This window comes from Lemur catta, unplaced genomic scaffold, assembly GCF_020740605.2.
Source record: "Lemur catta isolate mLemCat1 unplaced genomic scaffold, mLemCat1.pri scaffold_41_ctg1, whole genome shotgun sequence".
NCBI classification, from domain to species: Eukaryota; Metazoa; Chordata; class Mammalia; order Primates; family Lemuridae; genus Lemur; species Lemur catta.
The window spans coordinates 1727385-1755297 of NW_025423849.1; the positions used below are offsets into that span (position 1 = coordinate 1727385).

A 27913-nucleotide genomic window follows, 5' to 3' on the forward strand; every position below is an offset into this window, starting at 1 on the left:
CCACTAAGTGGGCAGGTGGGTTTCCTGTAGTAGCCTGAAGCCGGGGATTGTTTTCTTGTGTTTCCATTGCAGCACAGAGACCCAGGGAATCCTCTGTGGTCTCTCACACAGGCTGTGAGTCTTTTATCTGAGTCGTGTTCGTATCTGAGCGCTGAATATTAACAGCCTCTTGGCAGCAGAGTGATTTTCTTTAAAAAGGGGTTTCCCTGTGTATGGGCGGATTAAGCTTTCAAGATACGTGTTTATGCTCAAACCACTGAGCTACTGTTTGATTCAGAGTCAGAAAGGCAGGTCTGCGTCCGACAGAGACCTCGTAGTGCGCTCGCCTAGACCCGAGAGGGACGTGCGGTGCACAGCACGGTGAGTAACACGATGCCTCCGTCCTTTGCTTTCATTTTGCTCACTTGCCAGAGTTCGCCATAGCTTGGATTTCTTTTTCAAATGGCTAAAGTGCCCGTATTAGAAAGACAGGTGTGATTGATTATGAACTCAGTCCTATTGGCAATTAAGATGGGGTTTTATATGTTGCAGGTGGGAAAGGAGCTAGAAGTTGGTGTAAATGTAAAAACCTGTGATGTGTCCTTTAAAAGTATTTATTTTAGAACTGTTGCTGGTTAGCTCTCTGTGCACATCTGAGAAACCAGGCTTTTGACATTTGACTGTATGCATCTTATCCTATGTGCTTTATTATTTCTAAAAATTCTGTAAACAATAAGTACTCACGAGTATTTAGTATGCTTGCCCTCTCAGGATACTGTGGTGCCTAATAATCTTGATGGAGTGATAAGCGGGGTGAGCATTCACCCCGTGTGTCTATTGTGGGATATTTTCATTGTATTCTTCATGGTAACCACGTAATCGTGCGGATGGGGACCATGAAACAGTGTAAAGCATGTATTTCTAAATGTAAAGCTACTGGACTATTTTATTTAAATAGTCAAATTTTCCAAAGGAGATTGGAAAATAAACTTCCCGAGGAAGAATTTAAGTGTAAGCAGTCAAACCGTCCTCCAAGGGAGCTGAGTTGTCAAAGCCAGCAGAAGACAAAGGCAGGCTGGATGATAAGGGGCACAGCGATGATGCCCCATTAGGACAGCGACAGTCAGTTTCGGGCCCTGAAGACTTCATCCCTCTCGGGGATCTCAGGCACCGTCCTGTCCCAGAGATGCCCAGAGTGTCCAGACCTGTCCCCACGGTGGACGCTGCGTGGGGCCTCCCCATAGGGGCAGGAAGCCAGTATTTGTGGAATAGATCACGGTTAATAGACTATTTTCAGAGATGGTCTTCTTAATATTTTGAGGCTTTTTTTAATTTACAATTTTTAATTGTAATAGATTTTTAAAGTCCAGGAGATAAAAGAAAATATACCTCCTGATTTTCTCCTCTTCCTTTCACTCTCGGTCCCTGTCCCTGTCTCTCTCTGTCCCTCCGTGTCTCTGTCTCCCCTCCACTTGCTCTCTCTCCACCAACTGTACATCTAATTAATACGTCATCAGCTGCTGGTACGACTTGCCCACGGATATTTGCAGCCACTGCCCCAGTTCCCAATTTTACTGAAGTTAATGAGGCATGAATGAAGAAAAATAATAATTTTTAAACATGGGAAATTGAACGTTAAACTCAGCTCCTGCTGTTAAAGAAACCTAAAACACAAAGCAGCCAAAGAGCCCTGTGGAACAGTGTGGAAGAGACAGGCAAGAGTCCCCGGTACTTAATCAATCAATCAATCAAAGCTTAATCAATAGAGGTCTCTCATTCCTTAACAGGCCTGTGGGTCTCTTTATCCAGGCGGTGGGGACGGGGCTGAAGGAGGTGGGCAGAGGGGAGGCAAAGACACTTTCGCAGTTTTTTGCCAGCTCAATACTTCTTGCCAAGATAAAACCTTAGGCCTCACTTTAACTGTTTTCAAAAATTACTTTATAATGCTTTACTCTTTAGCTCTTTAACTATTAATTTCTAAACATCGATCTCTCATTAAGATTAGATAATAAAGAATTCTCAGAGGAAAACCTGTTAGTTGTTTTCCTATCTGTTTGGAGTTGTGACAATTTAGCTCTTTCAAAGATTTGTTTCCTGAGCGATGAGGCTGTAGAATAAAAGAAACTCACTTTTCACACACATGTCCTCAAGTCTTGAAAAAAGCAAGGATAAAAAATGTCTTTCTACTGAAATTGTGCAGAGCATGAGTAAAAAATCAATTTTATTTGAAAACATGGCCAAGATTAAATATCCCTAGGGTTTTAAAATAAAAACACCATATGGAGAAAATTGTTCTGGTGGTTGCAACGCACAGTCCAAACAAATGAATCCTTTGATTGATCTAAGAATGTAGAAAACCTTGGATAACAGAGAAACTGCCACACTGGGGCAGTTAGTACACAGTTAATAGATTATTGTGTTAAGTAATCAAAATTAACCATCCTCTGCCTTTGCTAACATGACATGTGTTCTGCAAGAAGAAAGGGCATCATCTGTAATGTAGTATTAAGTAGCATAATTGATAAAATGCATTTGAAAGTAAATGACCCCTTTCACAGTCATAAGTTATATCCTTTTTTTTTTTTTTTGAGACAGAGTCTCACTCTGTTGCCCAGGCTGGAGTGAGTGCCGTGGCGTCAGCCTCGCTCACAGCAACCTCAAACTCCTGGGCTCAAGCGATCCTCCTGCCTCAGCCTCCCGAGTAGCTGGGACTACAGGCATGCGCCACCATGCCTGGCTAATTTTTTCTCTATATATTTTTAGTTGTCCAGATAATTTCTTTCTATTTTTAGTAGAGACGGGGTCTCGCTCTTGCTCAGGCTGGTCTTGAACTCCTGACCTCGAGCGATCCTCCTGCCTCGGCCTCCCAGAGTGTTAGGATTGCAGGCGTGAGCCATTGCGCCCAGCCATAAGTTATATCTTAAATTGCAAATATGTTGAAATGTTTCCTTTTGGTGTCAATAAATGTAGATAAAGACGAGGTTATGGCCAGATGGGACTCAGAGTGTGTGCTTAGCTACTACATTCAGCCCACTCTTCAGTATGTTGCCATATTCACTTGTTTTCTTCAATATTACAGAATACATTGCCATTTTTCACAAACTCTTTACTTACAAAGTTCAAAAATCTTCTGGAAAGATAGCTTACATTTTTTTAATTACAAAAGGCAAAACAACTGTAGATATTAAAATAAGAACATTTGTTCAGCTTAACTGGAAAATGTATATCCCTTTTTAATTTTTTCTTGTAGAGAGAAACAAAATATAGAAACAGTATCAAGACAATCAAATTTTATTTATAATGAAATGAATACGTAACATCATTTAACTGGAAAAAATGAGTAGAAAGATTCTTAACTTTAAAGTATTTAATGTAGACAAATTTAATCCTGCCTAGATAAGGGTCAAAACGATAAGATTAATTTCTAATTTGATTAGAAATTAAAAATTTCTAATTTCTGATGCTTGTTTAAAAACAAGAAAAAAAATAAAATAAAATAACCATAAATGTTAACACTGAAATAGAATTAATTTGAGAGGATCTTGAATTTTGCAGGTAAAAGTCAAAGGGTAGATTCTGTATCTGAAATCCAGTGCTGAGGGACAAGTCTCATCTCAACTTTTCACTATCAGCAGAGAGTATTAATTAGAATTACAGAGCTGAGATCGGTCGTTATTACTCCTCATTGTACCTCAACAGTCATTTATTTTCATCTGAGGAATTGAGACAGCAGAGTCTTTTGTGTTCCTTAATCTTGGGATAATCACCGGGATGTTAATATTACAAGCCGATGTCTGTGTAGCCCTAGGTATTTAGATTTAGCACAACTAATTGACTTTGATAATAATAATAATGATATATTACTTTTTGAAGGAATAGTTTCTGATATGACTTCTGTTGCTAAAAATTTGGTGCAGGTCAGAATACACTATAGTCTTTCCTTGCAGTGGCTCATGATGTGTTTTGGTAACAGGAGTAGAAAAAATTGTGTAACGATTATGCAGATACCTGCTGGGCTAGATGGTACAGGAGCTAAGAAAGGTGTTCTAGGATATAGCTGTGATGTCCACGCTGAATCTGAATCTACAAGGCAATGATGAAATGCAGGTGAGATAACAAGGCATTTACCTTTTCTTTTAGTTTTTTGTGGTGCCCTGTATTCCCAGCCATCTTTTGACTTTCTCATGAAATAATTAGAGCTAATCCAACAGTAAAGTTTGAATTATTTTTGTACAAGACTAGGTCTTAATTTGGCCCTTACTTGCTAAGATGCATTCAAAATTAATATATAATTGTAAATAAAATTTATTACTTGGAAACAAAATCTAGTGTATAAATATTTCTGATAAATTGGCTGAAGTTGGCCTTTACTACCCTTTCAAGTGTGTGAGGATCTTCCGGAAGACGGTCAGCAGAAGCCTAAGGATGGCCAAGGCTGGCTCACCTCTAAAGGATATGAAAAAGATCCTTTTTTTTTTTTTTTTTTTTTTTTTTTTTTTTTGAGACAGAGTCTCGCTTTGTTGCCCAGGCTAGAGTGAGTGCCGTGGCATCAGCCTAGCTCACAGCAACCTCAAACTCCTGGGCTTAAGCGATCCTACTGCCTCAGCCTCCCGAGTAGCTGGGACTACAGGCATGCGCCACCATGCCCGGCTAATTTTTTTTTTTTTCTATATTTTAGTTGGCCAGATAATTTCTTTCTATTTTTAGTAGAGACGGGGTCTCACTCTTGCTGGTCTTGAACTCCTGACCTAGAGCAATCCACCCGCCTCGGCCTCCCAGAGTGCTAGGATTACAGGCGTGAGCCACCGCGCCCGGCCCTTTTTTTTTAAACAAGTTTCACCTGAAGCATATTCCCATAAAACAAGCACATCCTTAATACCACATTTTGTGATTTTTTTTCAGCAGAACAACCAACATTCATAAATAATAATGTATCTAATAATATTCATGTTCCATAAAAATCACTTTATCTACAGGCTTTCCAGTGAGTTTTGAAGATTAAACAAGATTTCAGTTGCATCACCTGTGTTTAGAGCTTGCTATTTGCCAGGCAACACTAGAAAAATGATCTTGTAGTGCAGTTGAACTGGAAGTTGCTTTTAAATGCAGCTGCTTGTCTAAATCGCTGTATTTTTTTCTTTGAAAAAGGGAAGTATCATCCTCACTTTGCAGATGAGGACACTGAAGCTCAGAGTGTTTAAGCTCAAAGTGACAGAGCTTGGAATAGATTGGAATCCACATCTTTTGACTGTGGATCCGATCATCCTTTTAATAGACATGTTTTAAAAAGTTAGTTTGTAATTTGGGGAACTTTAATAAAATTCTTCAGTAGAAACTCACAATAAGGAACATTTCCCAAAATAGAGCTGAGTACAGACCCAGAGTAAGAACATGTTGGTCTTGCTGCAGAATGAGGGACTATTCTGTGGGCAACAATATCTTCTGCACAGGGTAACAATAGCTCGTTGGTAATATTTATTTCACTGAGCCTCTAAGACCCACGCATCAAGAGCGATATTACAATAATCCTAAAATGAAAAATTTTCACAGCATGTAAGGATGGGAAGGACTCTTAGCCATGATAATGCCCAACCTGTTCCCATTTCAGAGATGGTGATAAACATCTTATTCAGGGACAAGCGAATTTAGTGATAGCCCTGGTGACAGACAGAGTCTTGGTCTCCTGACTCCTAGTTCAAGAACTTTTCCAGTTTCGGTGCCCAAATGTCAGTTGTGCATATAGAAGAAATGCGGGTGCCCTGATGTGATTGAGCTACAGAGAATCTGTGGTGGAGAAAAAGCTTTATTGCTATAAAACAAAAGGAATTCTTAGAAGGAAATAGGTGATAAAAGTCCCTGATTTGACACCTTTCTCAGAAATATGAAATGGAAAAAAAAAAACCTATAGCTCTTTTGGGTATTTCTTTCTTTTGGTTTAGCCAAATGTGTAGCCAAAAATCTCCTCATTCTCAATTGTCCTTGAGCCTTTCCTGTAAATGAGCGTGGTGTCTGATTTTCCTCTTCTCCAATTTTTCCACACTGCCATCAAACTCCTTAAGTACCTTTTTGGCATAAAAGGATATTTTCTAGAGGAAACAAATGAATGAAAACTTACAACATATGCTTTTTTTTTAATGACATCATCATATTCTCAAAAACCTTGAACATTTGGCTAATTTTGCACAGAAATTATCTAAAATATTTTAATGGTATCTTAACCTCACACATGTAAGTTTAGATTAGTCTTATAGTCACCTGATATGCTTCATTGTTCCTGTTTCTAGCCTAAGTGGAGTCCTTTTGATTATTTTCTTTTTTAATATTTTTGGAGATACAATGACTGATCTCGGGATAAAGCTTCTTGAACATACACACTGGTTATTTTAGGTATAAAGAGTGACTTACGATGGCTCACACCTGTAATCCTAGCACTCAGGGAGGCCAAGGTGGGAGGATCGCTCAAGGTCAGGAGTTCAAAACCAGCCTGAGGAAGAGCGAGACCCCGGCTCTACTAAAAATAGAAAGAAATTATCTGGCCAACTAAAAATATATATAGAGAGAAAATTAGCCAGGCATGGTGGCGCATGCCTGTAGTCCCAGCTCCTCAGGAGGCTGAGGCAGGAGGATTGCTTAAGCCCAGGAGTTTAAGGTTGCTGTGAACGAGGCTGACACCACGGCACTCTAGCCCAGGCAACAAAGCGAGACTCTGTCAAAAAAAAAAAAAGAAATTAAGGAACCACAGCCAGAGGTAACTGCCGTGTGCTACTAGAATGAGGCGTCCAGACCACGGTGTGTCCTGGTTTGTCTAAGCAGGGGTCCCGTTCCCAGGTCTCCACACCAGTCAGCAAAAGTTCAGGACGTGCATGACCCACCCCCCCATCCCCACCCCCGCATCTAGGCTGATTCTGGGCTTCTGCTCAGTGGAAAATTAGGAGAGAAAACTGCAGCAGAATTCTTTATATTACGGTTTGATGCCACCCTGACTCGTAATTAGTGGAGATAAAGTTAGAGACACACCCAAATGTTTTCTCAATCCTGGCCTTCTGTTGTTTATTTCCTCTGAAAGAAATGAGGCAATGATATTGACAAGGCCTGTGTCCTCAGGGTGGGCTTTATTTTATTTATTTGCTTCCACTTGAAAGAGAAGCCCTTTGATTGCAGAGTATCTTTTGTCCAATTGTCTCCTTTGTCACTGTTTGGTTAGAAAAACACTTCTGTCAGTAGAAATGGAAAGAATTCTGGTGGAAATAGATCAATTGGAGATTATCATTATGCCTGAGATGTTGGCTTTTCCGATTATCACCAGTTGATACTGTTACTTCCTGACAAAATAATAACAAATGTAAAATTCCAGCCCAGGAAAAGGCAATTTAGGAAGGAATTACAATGTTCAGTACAATAATTAATGCCTTTGAGGCCGTACCTGTCTTGTCTGTTTCCAGTGCCTTGGAGGTATTATTTGTGAATCTTAAACTATAAAATTTTAAGTCTGGAGATTTCTCTTTCCACATGGCATTTTTGGAGGGTTTACCACCAGAGTTCAAATAATGCAATGGTACTGCTTAAGAAATATATTTTCACAAGGTGTATTTGTAATGTAAAAGTTTTGTATATTACTTTAAAATATATTAGTATAAAAACAGATCGCATTTTACCTCAAATTTAAAACTTCGTCTGTATGATGTTTAATTATGGAACAATCATAGAAAGTCATGGACTAGGAGTCAGATGGCTTGGTGTCTAATCCTAGCTCAGCCGTTCATTGGCCCAGTCATTTGTCCTCTCAGGACTTACGTCTCCTTTATGGTAAAATGATGGTGTTGTGATTCCTGGAGTGTTCTCTAAAGTGTGAAATTCTATGATTCCCTGATGCGCTAGGATCCATGTATACTTTCAGATATGCTGGGAAATTTAGCATTTTTAAAAGTAATTTTAGGAATAATAAAACAATTGAGGACATTTAAAAACCCTTCCTACAAGTTTATTTCATTTCATTTATTAATTCAATTTTTAAAACTTCATCTTTCAGAAATAGAAGTCACTCTGTCAGGCAGCATGTCACTTGCCTTCCTGTTCAATGAATTTGTGAAATTGTGTACCACCTCCCGAGTGCCACGTAAGGGGCGGGCGGTCTTGCAATCCTGCATAGTTATTAATAAAAGATAGCTGTTCTAGTTGGTGGTCCACCTCCTACAACAGTCCTGACAGACACTGGCTTTCATCTCGTAACTGGCGACCATGGTGGTAACAGATGACTTTCAAACAGCTGTCACAAGCTGAAAACAAAGCAAAAAAAGCCACCCTCCCACACTATATACAGACAGCTTGCCAATAGCTGAAATGAATCCTTCCTGGAGTATTTTAACAAATGTTGTTTTCTTCTTTCTTTCTTTCTTTCTTTCTTTTTTTTTTTTTTTTGGATGCTGTTACAATTAAACAGAAACATAAAACTCAGACAAGCCAGCTTCATGTTTCCCATAAACCTAACTCCCTAAATTTTCTAATGGGATCACAGCAATGAGCGGTTTCCAGATGCATTTAAAATGTGTTAATTGCCTGCATGAATTGGCTTTTAAAACCTACACAAATCTTCAAATTCTTCAACCTCAAGATTCTACTGGAAGTCCCATGAGGTGCTGTGCTGTCTTGGTAATGTTTGTCCACAGTTCAGTGCTTAGGTTGCAAATTATATCAAATAGAGAAAATGGGAAATGAAAAAATTCTGTGTCTTAAGCACACTTTTTCCTCCTCCTCTTATAATGATCGCATCACCAGAGCCCTTGTTATTCTGAAAATCATGAAAATAATCATTCATTCCTACTGGAGAAAAAGCTGGTGTGGATGCCCTTCCACGAAGAAGGCTGTTGGTGTCCTGGGTCATTTCTGGAGAACTCATTTCTGTCCTGCGGTTAATTAAACTACAAACACATCCATCTGACAACTTGGACAACTTTTCCACTCTCTGTGTTGGAATGTCTGGCTTTCTCTCATTTGCTCCTGGACAATTTCTACCTGTCATGAGCATCTTCCTTAACTGAAAGCCCCGAGCCTGTGTTTACACCCAGTGTTTTACCTTTGATTAGGACCCGGCAGAAGGTAAGCTTGTGGTCTGTCTTCTCGCATCTGGCTGGGCTGAAAACAAGACATGAGAATAAAAACATGGCTTTTGATGAAAAAAACGCATTAATTTAACAGGTGATTTTTCTTTCAGTGACTGACATAGTAAACTTCATTTGAGACACGTCTGAGCCTCACGTCCTTCATTTTTTTTTTTCTTTTTAGATTCCGTGCGGACAGCTCATGAACAAAGATGAGAAACTGGTGGTGTTCACCACTCCGTATGAAGACTCTGAAAGGTAATAACAACACTTTGTTTAGAAGTTATAAGCCTCTCATAGTGATATTCTAATGAGAGCTCCTCTGTTTTCTGACAAAGATGGTGAGTTTATTAAGAGTGCATGAGCACCTATCAGGTGGAGCCTTGCAGAAAAGACAGAAACAGATGAGGTGACAGTGAGGGACAAGAATCATGGTAGATAATGAAGGTTATTTGATTTATAAAGTATTTGGCAAATTTCCATTGACAAACCTTGATACTTAGTTTGATTTCTCTTTAATGGCACAAATTTTCTCCTAGGAAACAACTCTGTTTTAGGAATAAGATGAAGAAGTAGCTGTATCTTTCCTCCTGATTTGTTTAATCCTTAGCTCAGATATATAGCAAGAAGTTGACTAAGTTCCTTATGAAAAAATTCCTTCCTCAGCCGCTTTCCACATTCTTCCAATCTTTCAAGGTTCTGCTCAAGCTTCACTCTACTTGTTGGGGCCCAGAATTATGTCTTTGATTTCTTATTTGGCACCTTTTATGTGCATGATACCCTGCTACGTGCTTGCAGGAGAAGAATCAGATGCGGATCCTACGCTCTAGCTGTTTGCAGTTTAGAAGCGCAAGGCCATGCACACAGCTAAGTACAATATACAGTGGGATGTTTTGCCGCATAAGGGAGACACAGACAAACTGCCCTGGGAAATCTGAGGAAAGTAGATTGCTAGAGGTTAGGACAGGGTGCAAGAAGAAGCTGTTGGACCCAATTTCTGGCAAAGGGAAAATGAGGAGAAAGATGGAATAAGAGAAGGGGAGAGTATTCCAGACTGAAGGCAGAGTGTGCACAGAGGTGTGGTGGCAGGAGAGTCGAGTGCTGGCGTCAAGACCAGTGACCGAGGCCGGGCACGGTGGCTCACGCCTGTCATCCCAGCACTCTGGGAGGCTGAGGCAGGAGGATCGCTCAAGGTCAGGAGTTCGAGACCAGCCTGAGCAAGAGCGAGACCCCGTCTCTACTAAAAATAGAAAGAAATTATATGGACAGCTACAAATATATATAGAAAAATTAGCCGGGCATGGTGGCGCATGCCTGTAGTCCCAGCTACTTGGGAGGCTGAGGCAGGAGGATCACTTGAGCCCAGGAGTCTGAGGTTGCTGTGAGCGAGGCTGACGCCACGGCACTCTAGCCCAGGTGACAAAGCGAGACTCTGTCTCAAAAAAAAAGACCAGTGACCAGTGACCCGTGCGCCTCGGCCTCTGCCCCGGGCCTGCGGCACAGAAGAAGGACGTCCGGTGGGTATCCCGAGTGAGGACTGAGCAGCCGGGAGTGCCGTCCACAGGCCAGCGTCTCTGTTTAGAAAGACAGAACTTCTGTCGTGCAACATCTTTTGGGCGAAAGATAATGTAAAGAAGTAATAATTAGGTTTCTATTAACACATCAATGTTTCTTAAACTAGGACTCCCAGACCCTGTGTGTCTGGGGCATCTGCTCGGGTTCTCTGTGAGAATCGTTTCATTAAAAGAGACCCACGCGTATTTCCGATATGAAAATCATGGTTGGACGAGGGAGGCCATTACGATTTGGGGATGGGGTCGCTAACAGGCTAGCGTAGCAATGGTGTCTGAAACCGACTGGCAATGTGGAAGAATAGGGCTTGGATAAATACAGACATATTGATTTCTCCCTTTCCCCTCAGCCGGTTCCATTCAGTATTTTAACAAGCATTTTAGCCTTTAATTGTGTACGACTCAGCATTTCTCCGTGTGCCGCTCTTCACGACTCTGCGCGGTGTGTTTGGGGTCTCACCGGCTCAACACGGTTCCCTCCACCCCGAGGGAAGAGCCAGCACACGGCGAGGCAGCCCTGGGCATCCTGGGTCTGCAACAGGCCTCGACCCATCTCGTGGACATTTTTATAAAACTTCAGTAAAACTCAAATTTGCCTCACAGGAACAGTCTGAGGACTAACTGATTCTATCAAAAACTTCCAGGATACCATCAGCAACATGGAAACATAGAAAATAGATGATGTTGAACAATTTCTAGGACAGAAGATGCCCCATGCTCCTTTGGTAGCAGAAAAACATGTTTGACTACATGTTATAGTTCAAAAAAGAAAGAATGAAAGGGAGAAGAAAAGAAAGAAAGAGAAAAAGGAAGGGAAGGAGGAAGAAAGGGAGAGGAGGGAGGGAGGGGCGGGGAGAGACCCCTGCTTCCCCAGGTGCCGGGGTCACCTCGCCCCAAGCTCGGACTCCCACGGCCATTCCCTCCGTGCCGAGGATCGTAGGGACTTGTACGGGCTCCTGCGTCCCACCTTACAACCCCCTCTTCCCGGCGATGCTTATTAACGTTCCGATTCTCTGTATCTACTAACGATGAAGATTGTACAGAATTTAGTAGGTAACATACTTTTTTCTCTAGTGGTCAAAAACCCGTATTTCTAAGGGAGAGAGAGAGAGTTGGGGCCTTTGATAGTAATCTAAAATGCCCAGAAGATGCCTTTCAAGTTACCTGTAAGGTCTGCGTGATCCGGGGCTCGGAAGGAAGGATGCGGGGCTGAGGGATGAGCTGCTGTCGCGTCTTGGTCTCAGGGGACCTGGGGGAGAAGGCAGAGAGCGGGGAGATGAGAGGAAACGGCAGGAGCAGAGCGGCGAGGACCTGAGTCACCTTTTTACAATAATTGCAATACTGTAGATTCGGCAAGGGTAACACTTGCCATCTCCTGACACATTATATTAATATATTGATATTATGGTTGTCATCCCAAGCAAGGTTTCATAAGAAAAGTCAAGGAGTGGAGGAAACAACTTTGATTCTCAGCGTGGGGGATTATCAGCGTAAACACAGTATTTTGTAGTTTTTATGTTTCACTTTCACATAGCCTGGAAGCATATCATTTTAAAGGCAGCCCCATTCCACCTGTTACGATCCTGGGGTCATCCTTTTTTTTGTTTGTTTGAAGTACTCTTATAATGATGCTAGTTCTTCACTTTAATTTCTCAAAAGCAGATGTTTCTCTGTCCAAACAATTCTTTTAAGAAGTATATTTTTAAAAAAAAAATGATTGTGCATGCAGAAAATTACAATTATAACCTTGCAAAAAAAACTTTTTTTTTTTTTTTTTTTTGAGACAGAGTCTCACTCTGTTGCCCAGGCTAGGGTGAGTGCCGTTTCGTCAGCCTAGCTCACAGCAACCTCAAACTCCTGGGCTCAAGTGATCCTCCTGCCTCAGCCTCCCAAGTAGATGGGACTACAGGCATGCACCACCATTTCCAGCTAATTTTTTCTATATATATTTTTAGTTGTCCATGTAATTTCTTTCTGTTTTTAGTAGAGATGGGGTCTCGCTCTTGCTCAGGCTGGTCTCGAACTCCTGACCTTCAGCGATCCTCCCACCTCGGCCTCCCAGAGTGCTGGGATTACAGGCGTGAGAAGGAAAACTATTATGATTCATTTTAGCCTGAAGTAGAGCTCATCTCAGAAGAGTAGGTTGAACCCAGGTTCTCATGAAGTGCCCGTGTCACCTGGCATGAAACTCACTCCTAATGGCAGTCGGTCACCTGCTCTTAAACACAGGGGAATGACATCATTCCCTCCTTGCCTTCTGCTAACAATATACCGGTTCTCACAGGCACATAAGGAGCTCCTGTGTCTTTCCTCCTATTCAAACCATTCAAATGTCTTTATGTAAACCACTGGCGTCCTTTAAGAAAACCAACAATAGTTTTGTCTTTTTTCCCTCCGTGTGAACAGCACGCTGCCTCCCAGATGCAGCGTTGAGCAGCCAGACAGCTGCTGGCTATTAAAAGTCCCATAAAGCTCCATTATTTTGCTCATAAAGGGAAGAGAAGTGCAGGGACGTTTATGGGGTGACAGGCAGATGTTTTCGTTGGACTACGCAAGCGGTGAGCGAAAACTAAAATGATCTCTTTTGTGATATCATCAGCATTTTTACAATTCTTTTGGCCTCTTTATTTTTAACCCCCTTCTTACCTGCCCTAAAGTAAGCTATTCTGGAAATGCAGAATAAAGGACCATGGACACAGTTACTGTCCACCTTGCAGGGAAGTTAACGCTGTCTGCCGCTTTCTCATAAAGACAGGCATCCCTGAGTAAGGCTGGTGGCAGGCATCGTTCCTGGCGGGTCTGGTGGGCTTCTTCTTTTTCCACTGGGGAGGGGAGGGTGCCTGCCACCAGCCTTACAAGAACATCAAAGCCACCCTGGGTTTCTGTCCAACAGCTTAATTAAGTTTCTTCTCTTTCCACACTAAGAAAGTAGCTTCTCAACCATGTGTTTATATGTAATATATTAAACAAAATGAACTCTTATTGGATTGATAAATCCACAGAGATTTAAGACAAGGGACTTTGGGAAAACTTGTGCCTTCAGCCACACTCTCTAAAGCACCTTCTGGAAAAACTTCTTCCATGCAAACAACACTCATGCAGTGGATCTTCCGTTCTCTGAGGCCTGGCTGGGACACAAGGCCCAAGAAGATCCCTAGAGTCCGTCTTCATATCTGTCTTTTTTTAATACTTTATGCTTACATAAGCTCTTGGATTGGAAGCAACAATTGCTTCTAAAGCTGCAACCACGTGCTAAGAAGTATTTGGGAGATACCACTGGAAAAAAGACCAGATTAGAACTTTCCCAAGAACCAATTTATCATTTGTCTGGGAAGGATTGGTATTGTCTCCCAGCATGAGATTTGTATGTCTGGAGACTGGAAATTGGCCAGGTTTTTACCTCAATGGAAATGTCTTTGATAAAAACCTCAGAGAGGCCGGGCGCAGTGGCTCACGCCTACAATCCTAGCACTCTGGGAGGCCGAGGCGGGAGGATTGCTCAAGGTCAGGAGTTTGAGACCAGCCTGAGGAAGAGCCAGACCCCATCTCTACTAAAAATACAAAGAAATTATATGGACAACTAAATATATATAGAAAAGAAAATGAGCCGGGCATGGTGGCGCAGGCATGTAGTCCCAGCTACTCGGGAGGCCGAGGCAGGAGGATCGCTTGAGGTCAGGAGTACGAGACCAGCCTGAGCAAGAGCGAGACCCCATCTCTACTAAAAATAGAAAGAAATTAGCAAAACAACTAAAATATATACAAAAAAATTAGCCGGGCATGGTGGCACATGCCTGTAGTCCCAACTACTCGGGAGGCTGAGGCAGGAGGATCACTTGAGCCCAGTAGTTTGAGGTTGCTGTGAGCAAGGCTGACGCCACGGCCCTCTAGCCCGGTCAATAGAGTGAGACTCTGTCAAAAAAAAAAAAAAGAATAACTATTGTCTTTTATTTTGGGGAGTTTGTTTGACTTTAAGGCACACAACATAATTCTTAGAAACTAATTTTAAACACATGAGACACAAAACGATGCCCCGTAACCAGATGTTCCACCGCGAGCCACAGGAGCCCGGCCGTCCTGCACGGAGCGCCTGTGGTTTCGTGGCCAGCCCTGCTGGGTCCCTCCAGACACTAACTAAAGCCTGGGCACGGCCACCCTGCTGTGCCCTCTCATGGCACGTCTGATCATCAAGCTTCCTGAACTTTCCTCACACCTCAGAACCTGCTTTCTTGCCCCTCCCCATCCAGACTCATCGAAGCATCCGGTGACTCAGCGTGGAGTCCATCCACAAGCCACCCGGAGTCACCATAGCCACCAAATTTCCCCCCTGACCTTCAAGTCCCACCCTCTTCCCCCACACCGGGTTCCGTTTTTACTGAGACTCAGAGCGGCTTACCAAAAAGTGACCTTTACTTTCACTCTCACCCGGCAGATCCAGAAGCCAGTTTCACTTTGTGGCACCTCCCTCGGGCTCAGTTCCACCGTGACAGGTTAGTTTCCAGCACAGCTCGGTGAGCGGACGGAGGACTCGGATGGCCGGCTGGGCTGGAGTTCCAGGAATCTGCAAACAAAAGTTTCTCTGAGGCAGTTTACATAAAAATAAACAAACAAAAATGTCTGTTGAGGAAAGGCCAGCCAAGGTGCCTGACTGCCGGCAGGGACTCTCTGATCAGCGATCAATGGCTTCGGCAGGGAATGTCGCCCCGGTTCTCTCTGAACCGGATCGTTCTACCATAGGAACAGACGGCAGCTCGTTGCTGGCCGGGCCCTGTGTGCTCGGGGGTCTCTTTATGACCCCGCAGCCCGGCAGTGACAGCTGCCCACGGCCAAACCTCTGTGTCAACATGAGAAGCGGTGCTAAGAGGCGCGGAAAACCCCGCAGCCTCGCAAGTGCGACCGAGGGACAGATTTGAGAAATCGGGTCTAAATAAAGACGGCCGCGGGCCCCCCGCGGTTTTTGAGAAACCGTGGCCGACCGGTGACCTCTTCTTAATGTAAGACTATGCAAAAGGGAATTTGCAATTTTTGTAGGGTCTTCTTTGTAAAAACAACTCTTCTTCAGTTGTTCTGGTGAACCCGGCGCTCAGCAGTCCCGGGTGCAGCTGGTGTCACCTACCCGGGTGAGAACAAGAGCCAGAGGGACCGCCGGCAGCACACTGAGTCCATTCGGGGCGGTAAAGGACGCCAGCGACAGTGCTCACGACGCCCCGACGGACAAGCGAACGAAGTGCCAGATGCCATCCCGGTGTTGCCGGGTGACGGCCCGGCCTGTGACGGTGGCTTTTGGAGAGGGACACTGTTCCCAGGTCGCCCCCAGCCTATACACAGGTTCGCCCTTGCCCAGCATGTGCCCCCCCCACGAGGGCCCTCTGGGCTTGGCCAGGTCCCAACCCTCCCCCAACACGGCAGCCTGCGCGGGAGGCTCGGGTGGGTCCCCTGACAGTGACCAGCTCTCACGTCACCTGGCAAAGCTAAGTGTCCTTGGCCTCCCGTGTTCCCTGAGGAAACCAAAGGACACTCACCGCTGGACGTTGTGACTCTCTCTCCTCGGAGCCATTGTTCCCTGGCTGCTGCAGTTGGTCACACACCGTCAGTTCCAGCTGAGTGGGGGGTTGGGGAGATAAAAATCAGTTCACAATGGACGCGGTGGCTCACGCCTGTGATCCCGGCACTCTGGGAGGCCGAGGCGGGAGGATCGCTCGAGGTCAGGAGTTCAAGACCAGCCTGAGCAAGAGCGAGACCCCGTCTCTACTAAAAATAGAAGGAAATAATATGGACAGCTAAAAATATATAGAGAAAAAATGAGCCGGGCATGGTGGTGCAAGCCTGTAGTCCCAGCTACTCGGGAGGCTGAGGCAGGAGGATCGCTTGAGCCCAGGAGTTTGAGGTTGCTGTGAGCGAGGCTGACGCCATGACACTGACTCTAGCCTGGGCAACAGAGCGAGACTCTGTCTCAAAAAAAAAAAAAATCAGTTCAGTGATAAGCCCAATCATGGGTTGAAATCTCTAATCAAAGTCGCCAGTTGCCACCGCCGCCTCTCCCAGTTCATTGACCCCTCCTCTAACCGGGGCCTTTGGAGTCCTTGTTTTCCTGCCAGACGATGGCATTTCCAAGTAGAAGGACAGAAACATTCGTTTCTCACAGGCCCATGCCTGGCTTCTTTTGCTCTTAAATGAAAACACGGTTCAGTCACAACCAGCCCTACAGGCACCTCTGCAAGCTGCACCCCCTGCAGGTGTTACGTGCACATCCCTGGACGTCTTCTCGCTCCACATTCGTCCCTCACTGGTTCCCTGAGCTGGTGCCACCCCCGTTTCCATGGTGTCTCTCAGGTGTCCTTTTCTCTGGATTTTTCTCTCGATCTTCTATTTTTGTGTCTCATTTTGTTCTGTTTTGTATTTTTTTGCTTTGAACTATCTGTCTCCTCTCTTAGCACTCAGCTGGGCCCGCCATGCCCCATCTGGGTTTTCTCACGTTTTTTGTTTGCTTGGTTGGTTGGTTTTAGAATTTCGCTAAACTGCCTCTTAATTTTTTACAACTTTGTATCTCTGGCCATCCAAGAGGATCTGTACTCTTTCCAAAAGATCTCTTTAAAAGATTTACATGTTAAAGACGATCTCTTTCTCATTACCCTCCCTAATTCTTCACTTTTATTAAAAATATTTAAACACCTCAGAGCTGTATGTATATTTTATGACCTAAAACAGTAGATGCTCTCATGGGTCACAACTCAGGCCACAGCAGTCACCTTTGAGAGGAGGGGCTGTGCCCGTAACATGTTCCATGATTTTGTTAACCCTCTCTTTGAACCTATCGATATTTTCCAAATAGATATACTAGTTTTTAACTCTATCTAGAGGCAATTAATCTTCCTGATACTTGAGTTGACTTTCACTAGATCTTCCAAGATGTGTTTATTAAAGAACATGACTGCAAATTCACTATAGATTTGTTCAGAGGCAGAATAATGTTACAGTCTTTGTCATTTTTTTAACGGAAACTTTGACATGTAAGCTCCAAAAGATCAGGGATTTTTTTTTCTGTTTTGTTCATTGATATAAGAATATGCCAACCACCAAGAAAAGTATGTGGCCCAAAACAGGTGTTCAATAATTATTTGCTGAATGAATGATAAAATCTAGTCATTTTAAAGTTTTGCCATGTAGCCCTGTAAGGGTAATTTCATAAGCAAATAATCTACAATGCCTTGTAACTCTCTTTGCAACTGAAAGTTCAGGCCGCAAATACCGAGTCCATTTGTTCTGGTTTTTTTCTCTGAATGCAATTCTTTACGATGAAGCCATGTGTGACCTTTTAGCCTCTTCCCACAAACTTGTGCACTTCTCCTGCAGTTTATTTCTTTTGCTTTAGCATTTTGGTTTGAAAAGCCTTAGTAGTATCATTGTTTATCTTTCTAATAATTTATAAAAGAAACAAGAATGAAAATTCTCCTAGCCCAAATCCCCAAGAAAAATCAAATATTTATACTCACCCAGAAATGTCTGTTATCTGTACCCTTTGATTCTTTTCTAGAATCTATTTTTTAAATGACAAACATTTTCATATTTATTCAATGGTTTAAACTGCCTTTGCCTATAAGCTTAGTGACGGTTTCACATGTGTATTTATTCAGCAAGAAACTGTTCCTTCCACAGATTAGATGACTTTATAGCAGTGAGTCTGTATCGTGGCAGTCCGGTGCTCACTGATGAGGCATTTGCGTTTGTTCCAGGGCTCTCTTTATTAGACAAGAACAGTATCAGCAATCCTCATTTCTCCTTCATGGGGGCTAACATATTTTCAGCAAGGTTTCTAAATTTGCCCTCAAATTCCTTTTGGTGATTACGAGGAGTCCACAGGGAGGTGAAATGCCAGCCCTCGGAGCCAAGGTGAAGGCCTTTCAAGGTTTGGGGTTTTTGTTTGTATATTTTGTTTTTTCTTTAAGTATTATGGCAGGAATATTCACTTCATTTTCTGAAATCCTTGGGCTAGAACAGACCATCAAAGTAATTTGATTCACACAAATGCTCTTCTTCCACATCCTTTTAGAAACACAAAACAAAACAAAACTCTAAATCATCTTAGTTGCTTTGGTTAGCGCTAATTTCACAAATCCCAAGAAAGATTTATTGGCCTGAATCTTATTTCCTGATACATAATGAAATGCTATTAATAATTTCATTTTTATAAAGTGATTTCTACCTTGAGCATAATTCAAGGATCAAATCAGATCTCATTTTTTAAGCTTAGTATTTTAAGTACTTTCTCATGCACTTTTAAAATACTTTCAAACTTACCAAAAATTTCTAAGAAGTGTACAAAAATATGTTTTCCTCAGCCATTTGAAAGCAAGTCATCACTGGGTGACTTGGTATGCATATCCTACAAACAAGGATGCTGTCCAATACAGCCACAAGATTGCCATCAGAATCAGAATGTGAATGTTGATTGATACAGTACTCCCATCTAATACTCAAACCCCATTCAGGTTCTGCCAATTATCCTGTCAATGTCCTCCACAGAAAAAGGAATCCAATCCGGGATTATACATTACATTAGTTTTCATCGTTTTTATTCTCTTGAAATCTGGGGCAGTTCCTCAGTCTTGGCCTGTATGTCCGGAACACTCCAGAAGACCATGGGCCTGATATTCTGTGGAATGTTTCTCAGTTTGTTTTGGGCAAACGCTTCCTCGTAGTTAATTTCAGGTTATGCATTTTTGGCAGGGACACCACAGATGGGGAGCTATGTGTCTTGTCATGCATATGGTCCAGTTTTGATTTTTCCCATTACAAGGGATTCTAACCTCGATCCTTTGATCAAGGTGGTATCTGCCAAGATTCTCCAACGTGAAGTTATTCTTAGTATTTCCTTTAGTTGTCTCTAAGTATTTGGGGGGGACTATGGAATTATGTAAATATTCCATCTCTCATCAAATTTTCAGCCACCAGTTTTAACATCCATTGATATTTCTCATTTGAATTATTAATCATGGTTGTCAGATAGTGATTTTCTAATACCATAATGCTCTCTACATTTATTGGTAAGGCATTCCAATGTAAAGAAAAGCTTTGTCTTATACCCATTTATGTTTATTGGAAGTTTTTTCATCAATATAAATTAATGATTCCTATTTGATGAGTTACAATACATTCTCATCATTATATATTTTGATGTTGAAAGTGTCCTATATTTGATCAGTTCTCTGAGTATTTACTAATTTCTGTCACAAAAGAAATTCCAGGCTCATCAATTTCACATCCCTATGAACATCACAAAAGACAAGAGAGAACACGAATTATTGCAATTTTTTGTAAAACCGACTTACACATGACAGTGTCATGTCTGATCTCTGGGGGACTGTTCCCTGTCTTTCCATCTGGCTGATAGGGTGCAAGCCACTTTTTGTCAGATTCCCCACACTAGTTTTGCTAGAGATGGTGCAAAATACCCTGAATCAAATCATGATCGGTTATTATCATGTGTGGGGTAACTCGATGTATTTATTAGAACTGTTTCTGAAAAACTTCTACTTAAGCTGTTTGATGTAAGTCTATTACATAAATGTCCAACATTATTGGCAACTCAAAAAACTTTATTAAAAAAGAAGTAATTGTGCTCACTTCAGCAGCACAGACACTAACACTGGAACAAGACATGGAATACACAGGAGTTGGCATGCTCACTAGGATGAATTGTGAATTTGTGAAGTGTTCCATATTTTAAAAAAAGAAAATAAAAGAAATAATTTTCATTAAGAGTTTTAAAATAAATAAAACAAATGAGCTATAATTATTACTCACATGGACACCACCTATTCTCTAGCCCCCGCCTTCCTAAACTCAAAATTCAAAATGAAAACCTTCAGAAAAAGGGGCCTTCAGGAACTTTCTATGGGAACTGAATGCAGAGCGCCCTCTAGAGGCAGCATTGAATTGATGCAATATTTCTAACAGCAAATGGACTATTTTTTTTTCTTTTTTCTTTTTTTAAAAATTTTTATTTATCTATTTTTTTGAGACAGAGTCTCACTCTGTTCCCCGGGCTACAGTGCCGTGGCATCAGCCTAGCTCACAGCAACCTCCAACTCCTGGGCTCAAGCGATCCTCCTGCCTCAGCCTCCCGAGTAGCTGGGACTACAGGCATGTGACACCATGCCCGGCTAATTTTTTTCTATATATATTTTTAGTTGGCCAGATAATTCCCTTCTATTTTTTTAGTAGAGACGGGGTCTCGCTCTTGCTCAGGCTGGTCTCGAACTCCTGACTTCGAGTGATCCTCCCACCTCGACCTCCCAGAGTGCTAGGATTACAGCTGTGAGCCACTGCGCTCAGCCAAGAATGTGATTTTTACAGAACTTTGTCCACAGCTTACCTCTCACTGGGGCTCACACCAGCACCCGCAGCTGCACTTCATCTCTGCTTCGAGTTGGCTGCTCTGCCGGCACCGTCCACCTGGGCACAGATGCAGGAAGTTGGGCTCAGGTGTGCAGCATCAGTACAGCGACCCGGCACATCAACAAAGCAAAGAGGAAATACACAGGGATCCAGCCAAGAATGCACCTTGAGGGCAATGACAGAGTCCGTGTTTGTAAGAAATATTCCCCCATTCTCTGAGCTTTCATTTCAGACATGCAAAATACAATTTTGAGACATTTATTTAAATTATGAAACCACATACCTTTGGGTAAAACTTTAGAAATATTCATTCTTGCCCAAGGACAATGCTACTTTAAAAATTCTCTGAGCAAACTTTTTCTCTTCTACTACCTTTTTAAGCCACATCTGTCAATATTTGCAATTACTAAAATAATTCAGATACCTGAACTTAATCACCTAAAACCCACGTACACAGAGTAATTTCTTTATCAAGTAATTTGTTTCTCCCCAAATAGCCAGGAGCAAACTTAAAGTACTAATCGAACACTTAAAGTACTTCTAAGTGTCTAAAGTGTTTAACATAACAGTTTGCAAAAAGTTGAAAACATGACCCTCATGCAAACATAAAATGAAGATATGTCTAAGATTTTATTGAACTCATTCATTAATGAGGTATCCAGAAAGATAAGAAGGCTCATTCAAGGAGCATTTGAAGAGCTGGGTGCTTAGGGGCAATTCAGTAAAGGAATGTCAGAATAAGATGGTTAGATTAGATACAAACCTGCCCTACACAGCAGTAAACCATAACCTTTGAGGTTATCTTTTCTCCCAGACAGCATTCTACAAGTTAACAATGCCTAGGCTCTAATCATCTAATAAAATTTAAATAAACAAACCCTGGATGAGCCTGATAAAGGCATTCAAAGACGCTGCATCCTTTAGGTAATTTTTTAGAGACTCCTGTAAGTACAGATGCTTTTGAACAAGTAATAAACATACGAGGGCTCCAAATATACCTGCAAATCATTCATGTGTCTTCCCCTGTCCTCTCTGCTTGCTCACTGGGGTGACAGGGCAGATTGTCACTTCCCAGTGTTAGTCTAGGGAAAAACAGCTCACAGTCGTGGATCATGTAGGGAAACTTTTTTTTGAAAAAAATTTTCAGTGTCAAATTGGCTTAACCAACTACCCTGTTGGTAAAATATAATTTATATTAATATCGTTCCTATTTACTTTCTGTGTTGATTTATTCTGTGAGTGAAGGGCAGGAAGGAGGGATTGCACCAAAGGAGGTTTGTGTCTATATAAGTTCAAAATAAGCCATGAATAAGCCACTTGCCAAACAGGGATTTACCGAATGTCACTCTCAGCTCGAGCTCTTAGCCCAATGGTATGGCTTCTATAATTCCCTGTTCACTTGCAATTTAGTAAGAAGGGCCCCTCAAATGAAGATTTTAGTAACTGTGTTTGATTAAAAGATCTATTTCTGAATTTTTATAGTTCCTCCATGGAAAAAAGAAAGAGAGAAAAGAAAGGAACAAAGAAAGAAAAAGAAAGAAAAGAAAAGAAAAGAAAAGGAAGAGAAAGAAAGAAGGAAGAAAGGAAGAAAGAAAGAAAGATTAAAGTATACTCTTACACCAAAAAAAAAAAGCCACAGTGAGATTTGATTTTAAAGGAGTCCTCATGACAGTAACTAAAGTTGGATCCGTGTGTTCCAACTTATAAGCAGGACAAGAACGTGATAAAAACTATAGACCTTGTCCTCAGAAAGAGACAATAAGCACATAACATTTTTTATTTAGCTTCATTAAGGGTGATTCACGGACCCCCTGAATCCTAACCATGGAACTGGTCAAGAACTCACCACTTTAAAAACCGGGGAGTTCCAGAAAGGAGGGGCAAGAGTGGATTCCCGACCCTCATCTCTTCTCTCTCAAGCTTCTCCTAACATCGCCTTTACAAGCCGCCTACATTGCAGCTGGAGCCACCAACAGGTTGTTTTCTTTAAACAGAAAGGCCTGTCAAAATGGAAAATCTAAAACGAATTATTTGGAAGTGAAAGAGCCCTCCACGGTCCTGCTGAATTTATGGTTCCCAGCATCACTGCGAGCCCAGGGACAGAGTGAAAAGTCTCCGGCTTCAGTGTGACCGTCACCCTGCCCATCACGAGTGACGGTGGAGCAGGCACTTAGCCCCACTGACCCCCAAGTCTCCTTGCTGAAAAATAAGGCCAGAGCCCAGAGCACAGGCCACTGGAGTCACAGTTCTCGCTGCATCAGCCGGGCAGATTCAGGGAACACATCCCAGGGCGAGGATAATGTTAGAACTAACGCAAGGATTATATAGGACTCGTTCTGTTTGTGTTTAAAAGTTTGGTAGGGTGTTTCTCTTTCTCTATTCCACTGCAAACCTCAGGTCTTAGTGCTATATTCAGAGTATATAAAAAAATGACACAATTAATGCATTTTTCTCGTGAGTTGTGTTTTTAATGAGAAAATTCCTCCGTCATGCCAACATGATAAAAAGGGAAAGAAAAATCTGATTGGAGGAGAAGATCTGGTTTAAATCTCGGTGTTACCAGTGAGCGGTTAAGTGACAGTGAGCAGTTCACTCTGGTTCTCAGCTACATGAAGCCACTGGGCTAGCTTCTCCTTAAGGTAGCTGCCAGATACTCTTCGGCTATAATATAATATTTCCATTTGGCAGCAAGTAATTGCTTAGGGATTTGGTCCCAGGTTAATTGAAGATACACAACAAAAATGGTTAACACGGGCTATAGAATTCTACAGATCTGAGTTTGATCTTGGCTTGCCAACATTTCACAGTTGACCTCACCTAAGTTAGTAAGTAAAATGCAAGGACAGTGACTACTTCAGTGGGTTGTTGTACTCATTGAATAAGAAAAATGTATTAAAGTACCTGGCTCACTGTGGGTGCTCAGTTCTTGTCATTGTTATACTATGGAAATCTCTAAACTTGTCTGCGTCCTCCTTTCCCACTTTGCGTAAGTGTGCAAGTAAGGGAAAATCGAGCTCTAATACTCTTTCGAAGGGCTTTTATGTCACGAACTAATGAAAACAAAAGAAGGTCAGAGTCTGGGAGCTTCTAGAGAGGTATCCGACACAAATAACACCTCCGTGTCATTCACGAGCTCGCTCCACCCTTGCATGATTTGTGATCACCTTTGTAAAATGTGACTTTCCTGTGTCCCCCTGGGCAGGTGTGAAAGCCTGGAGCTGGACAGCCAGATCCGGGCTCTGATTGAGAGAAATGCTTCTGGTGCAAAGTGGGTCACCACGGAGGCCGGGCCGAGTAGCAGAAGTTCCTGTTCTGCAAAGGTAAGAGAGAGAATGCCTTCCTTCCGCTGCGTCTCAATGTGCCCTTCCATAGTTTACTCACCGAGAAGAATCTGTGGGGACAGTCCCCAAATCATTTACAGTCAGTCTCGTACTTCCTTGTCGCCCGAAGTGGAGCCCTATAAACCTTCTCGCACCCAGTCACTTCCTGTCACTAAAGAGCTCCTTCACCACACGGCACCTTCCAGCTGAAAGTGCTCCGGCAGCTGTGACCACAAGAGAACGAGGAAGAGATCACGCTATTAGAAAGAATGTTGAACACAGTGACAACTCTTTCCTCGGGAGGAAGTAACCCAGTTTGAGTAAACCCATTCAAATCGGGTTACTAAAATCAGCCCAAACGCTGTTTTTGTGTAGTTGCTGTTTCTGTTTCTGTTTTGTTTTGTTTTAAGAAAAGAAAACAGGTTGTACTGATTAAAGGAGTTGTTTGACTTTGGACTTCCTCCTGTTTGAGGAGCTGGATGTCTATGGTGCTTCAAAGAAGCAAATAAAATGCAAGGGTAAGCTCACGCTAGGAACTTTGTGAACCACTTTCTAGAAATGCATCCTAAATTAACAACAGGAACTCAGACTCCATGGTCCTCCTGAGTAGAAACCATCTTTAGTGATTATTACAAAAAAATCTAATGAGTAGATTGACAGCGTGGCTGGCATTAAAAAAATGAAATAATTTATACTTCTGTTTAAAAGTATCTTTAGTTCTTTCTAAAGTAATTCACGCTCATTGTAGGCAATGAATAAACAACAGAATATTGCATGGGACATATGTCTACAAAAAAAAAATTGTTGTCTATAAGAAATTCAAATTTATCTAGATGTCCTGTACTTTTCTGGCAACTTCAGTGTGGAGGCGTCAGGGTTTCAATAACGTACCATGTGACACTGCCATTGGCACAGATGTAATCTACCCTGGTGGTCTTTTCATCGGTCTCTCTCCTCGGTAGCAGCCACTTAAGCTTCCAGCACATCTCCTGACCTTGGGTCCATGTACTTTGTGTTCAATTTGACGTCGAGCCTTCCTCAAATCCACTCAACCTCAGTTAGCCACTTCTGCATCCTTTCCCAGGAACACAGGAAATGTCTGGCTCTACTTCCACACCACTCTGGGGGGTGAGTTGTCTCAGGACCTCTCTACCTGGACATGTCACTAGGCCCCATCACAGCTGTGCATCCCGCCGGTAAGGGGAAATTGGGAAATTCTCTGCAAGACGCACCTTTCCTGGGCTTAACCCAGGGAGGAAGGCTGAAGCTGGCTCTGCTCTTTGAGATTCAATCTGGGCAGTTTGACAGGTGATGGATGAGTCCCTACAAGTAGGGGGGTAGGGCTTAGTCTCCTCATGAGGACTGAGTGACATTCAGGCAGTACTCTTCTCCCTTCACCCCACCCTTTTTTTTGTTTTTTAGACAGACTCTCGCTCAAAAGGAATTAACAAAAGGAATTAACTTTTAAATTTTTAAAAAAATTATTTTGAAAACACTAGTTCTTGCAATTCAAAGGTTTGGGCCGGGTTGTTTTTCCTTCTCTAATGAGCAGTTTTAGTGTTGATAAAGTGTCAATCTCCAGGAAATTTCTGCTTCCATCCCCTAAAGTCAGACCCTGTGTGAGCTGTAACTTTTAGAACTCTGAATGAGCAATTTGATTCCCACCTATAGTTTTGAATACTGCCTTAAGGCCACGTCATTCCTTCTTGGCTCAAGTGTATCCCCAAAACAGACCAAGAAACCAGCAGGAAGTAAACACACAGGCACACTAGCCAAAAGTCTATAAATTGGGTGCCTGGGTATTCAGCTAGTCATCCATGTGTTCATTCAGCAAAACGTGTTGAGCACCTGGCGTGGGCCAGGCAGCCTGTGGCCGAGGTTCTGTGGATGCCACGGTGAAGACAGGAACATAGAAACACAGAATTGTTTTTTTGTTTGTTTGTTTGTTTGTTTTTTGAGACAGAGTCTCGCTCTGTTGCCCGGGCTACAGTGCTGTGGCATCAGCCTAGCTCACGGCAACCTCAAACTCCTGACCTCGAGTGATCCTCCTGCCTCAGCCTCCCAAGCAGCTGGGACTACAGGCATGTGCCACCATGCCCGGCTAATTTTTTTTTTCTATATATATTTTAGTTGGCCAGATAATTTCTTTCTATTTTTTTAGTAGAGATGGGGTGTTGCTCTTGCTCAGGCTGGTCTCGAACTCCTGAGCTCAAAGGATCCGCCTGCCTTGGCCTCCCAGAGTGCTAGGATTACAGGCATGAGCTGCCATGCCCAGCCCAAAGATAGTCTTAAACTTGAAAGCCAAGTTTAACCTTTCTGCCAATAAAGAAGATGAGATTAGCAAACAATGCCCTTTTTTTTTGCAATAAATTATTTTCTCTTTTAGGTGCATAAGAACTGGTAGCACTTACAGAATTATGGATGACTCATTAAGTTCGACAAATCTAAACTCATATTTAGAAGGCATTGCCAGAAAACTTTGCCATTAGGGAAACAAGTAACCGAGCTGTCAAACAGTCAACAGTTACCTAACTGCTCTGGGAAGCACAATGAATTTATAGCAGTTCGACTACTGAGGAAAGACTTGGATTGCCCAGGCTTTCTGCGGTGGTGAACTTCCTCCCTCCAGTGGGAGAAATTGCCAGTAAAGGAAGAATGATGATTTACATACCAGAGCAAGGCTGATCTGCCACAGGTCTTAGTCAGAGCCTGCCCATTTGAGACATCCTGGGAAATCCCCATTTGGAAGAGAAGAAAAGTTAAAATCACAGCTACTGTGCTTATAATCTTATTTTGTGTAACTCATATCCAGAGTTACTTCTGTTTATTTTTAATGAAAAACTATCGCTGTTATCTTCTATCATGAGTTAACTGCGGAGTATGTTTTTTAAATTTTGTATATTTGCTCTCACCCTAAAAGATACCATAAGAGACTTTTTTTCCCCTTTTTTTCCCACTGCTTTCCAAGACTCCAGGAAAAACAGCTTCCATGGCACATCTTGTACAGGAAACTTCTAGAATGAGTGCTGCGGAAAGTTCTATGGAGCATGCAGAGGTAAGAACACATTTCTAGGGGATGAATTGAGCACACCTGGCATTGGTAGCATTCCTAGCAGTTAATTGTGCATTGATTAATAGGAGTAGAAACAGCTAGTTTGCTTTTTTTTTAGCTAAGATGTGCTCTATATTTTTAATCAATGTTATTTAACACAGAAAAAGTATCTGGGTAACTGGTGCATTGCTTTTACCCTCTCTGGGCTACATTTCTTCTTTTACAAAATGAGAGGATTAAATCTGTCAAAATTACTTTTGGCCTCCCAACTCCATGGGTTCCATATTTTGCTCTTGATTTATAGGAATTTAGTTCAATATAAAATGTAAAAAGAATATTGGTCTGGTTAGAGATAGAACATATTATAGCAATAGAGTATCTATAGTAAAATTTTTACATATTTACAACTGATATCAGTATTCTTCTTCAGTTATTGCAATAGATACTTGCTAATAATGAATGAAGTAAAGTGCTTTCTTAAAGTTTTTTTTTTTT

General features: G+C 42.2%; 2 long non-coding RNA genes and 1 pseudogene across 6 annotated transcripts; 2 read left to right on the plus strand and 1 right to left on the minus strand.

Annotated features, from left to right (window-relative positions):
- The first annotated feature begins 321 nt into the window (after nucleotides 1-321).
- LOC123629772 lies at nucleotides 322-24696 on the plus strand. Its single transcript, XR_006732233.1, has 3 exons — nucleotides 322-360; nucleotides 9262-9335; nucleotides 24249-24696. It is a non-coding gene; the product is annotated as an uncharacterized LOC123629772 (long non-coding RNA).
- Nucleotides 6646-27341, minus strand: LOC123629769. Of its 5 annotated transcripts, XR_006732229.1 has the most exons (12): nucleotides 27038-27341; nucleotides 24428-24590; nucleotides 22893-23046; nucleotides 21024-21103; nucleotides 18142-18691; nucleotides 16171-16248; nucleotides 15045-15209; nucleotides 11813-11897; nucleotides 9199-9328; nucleotides 9053-9111; nucleotides 6997-7171; nucleotides 6646-6685 (listed from the first exon to the last, which is right to left on the minus strand). It is a non-coding gene; the product is annotated as an uncharacterized LOC123629769 (long non-coding RNA). The 5 variants fall into 5 exon arrangements; XR_006732228.1 differs by lacking the exon at nucleotides 18142-18691; XR_006732227.1 differs by lacking the exon at nucleotides 18142-18691 and having other exon boundaries at nucleotides 16111-16248.
- The window catches only part of LOC123629768, a 37222-nt pseudogene continuing 36443 nt past the window's right edge, over nucleotides 27135-27913 (plus strand).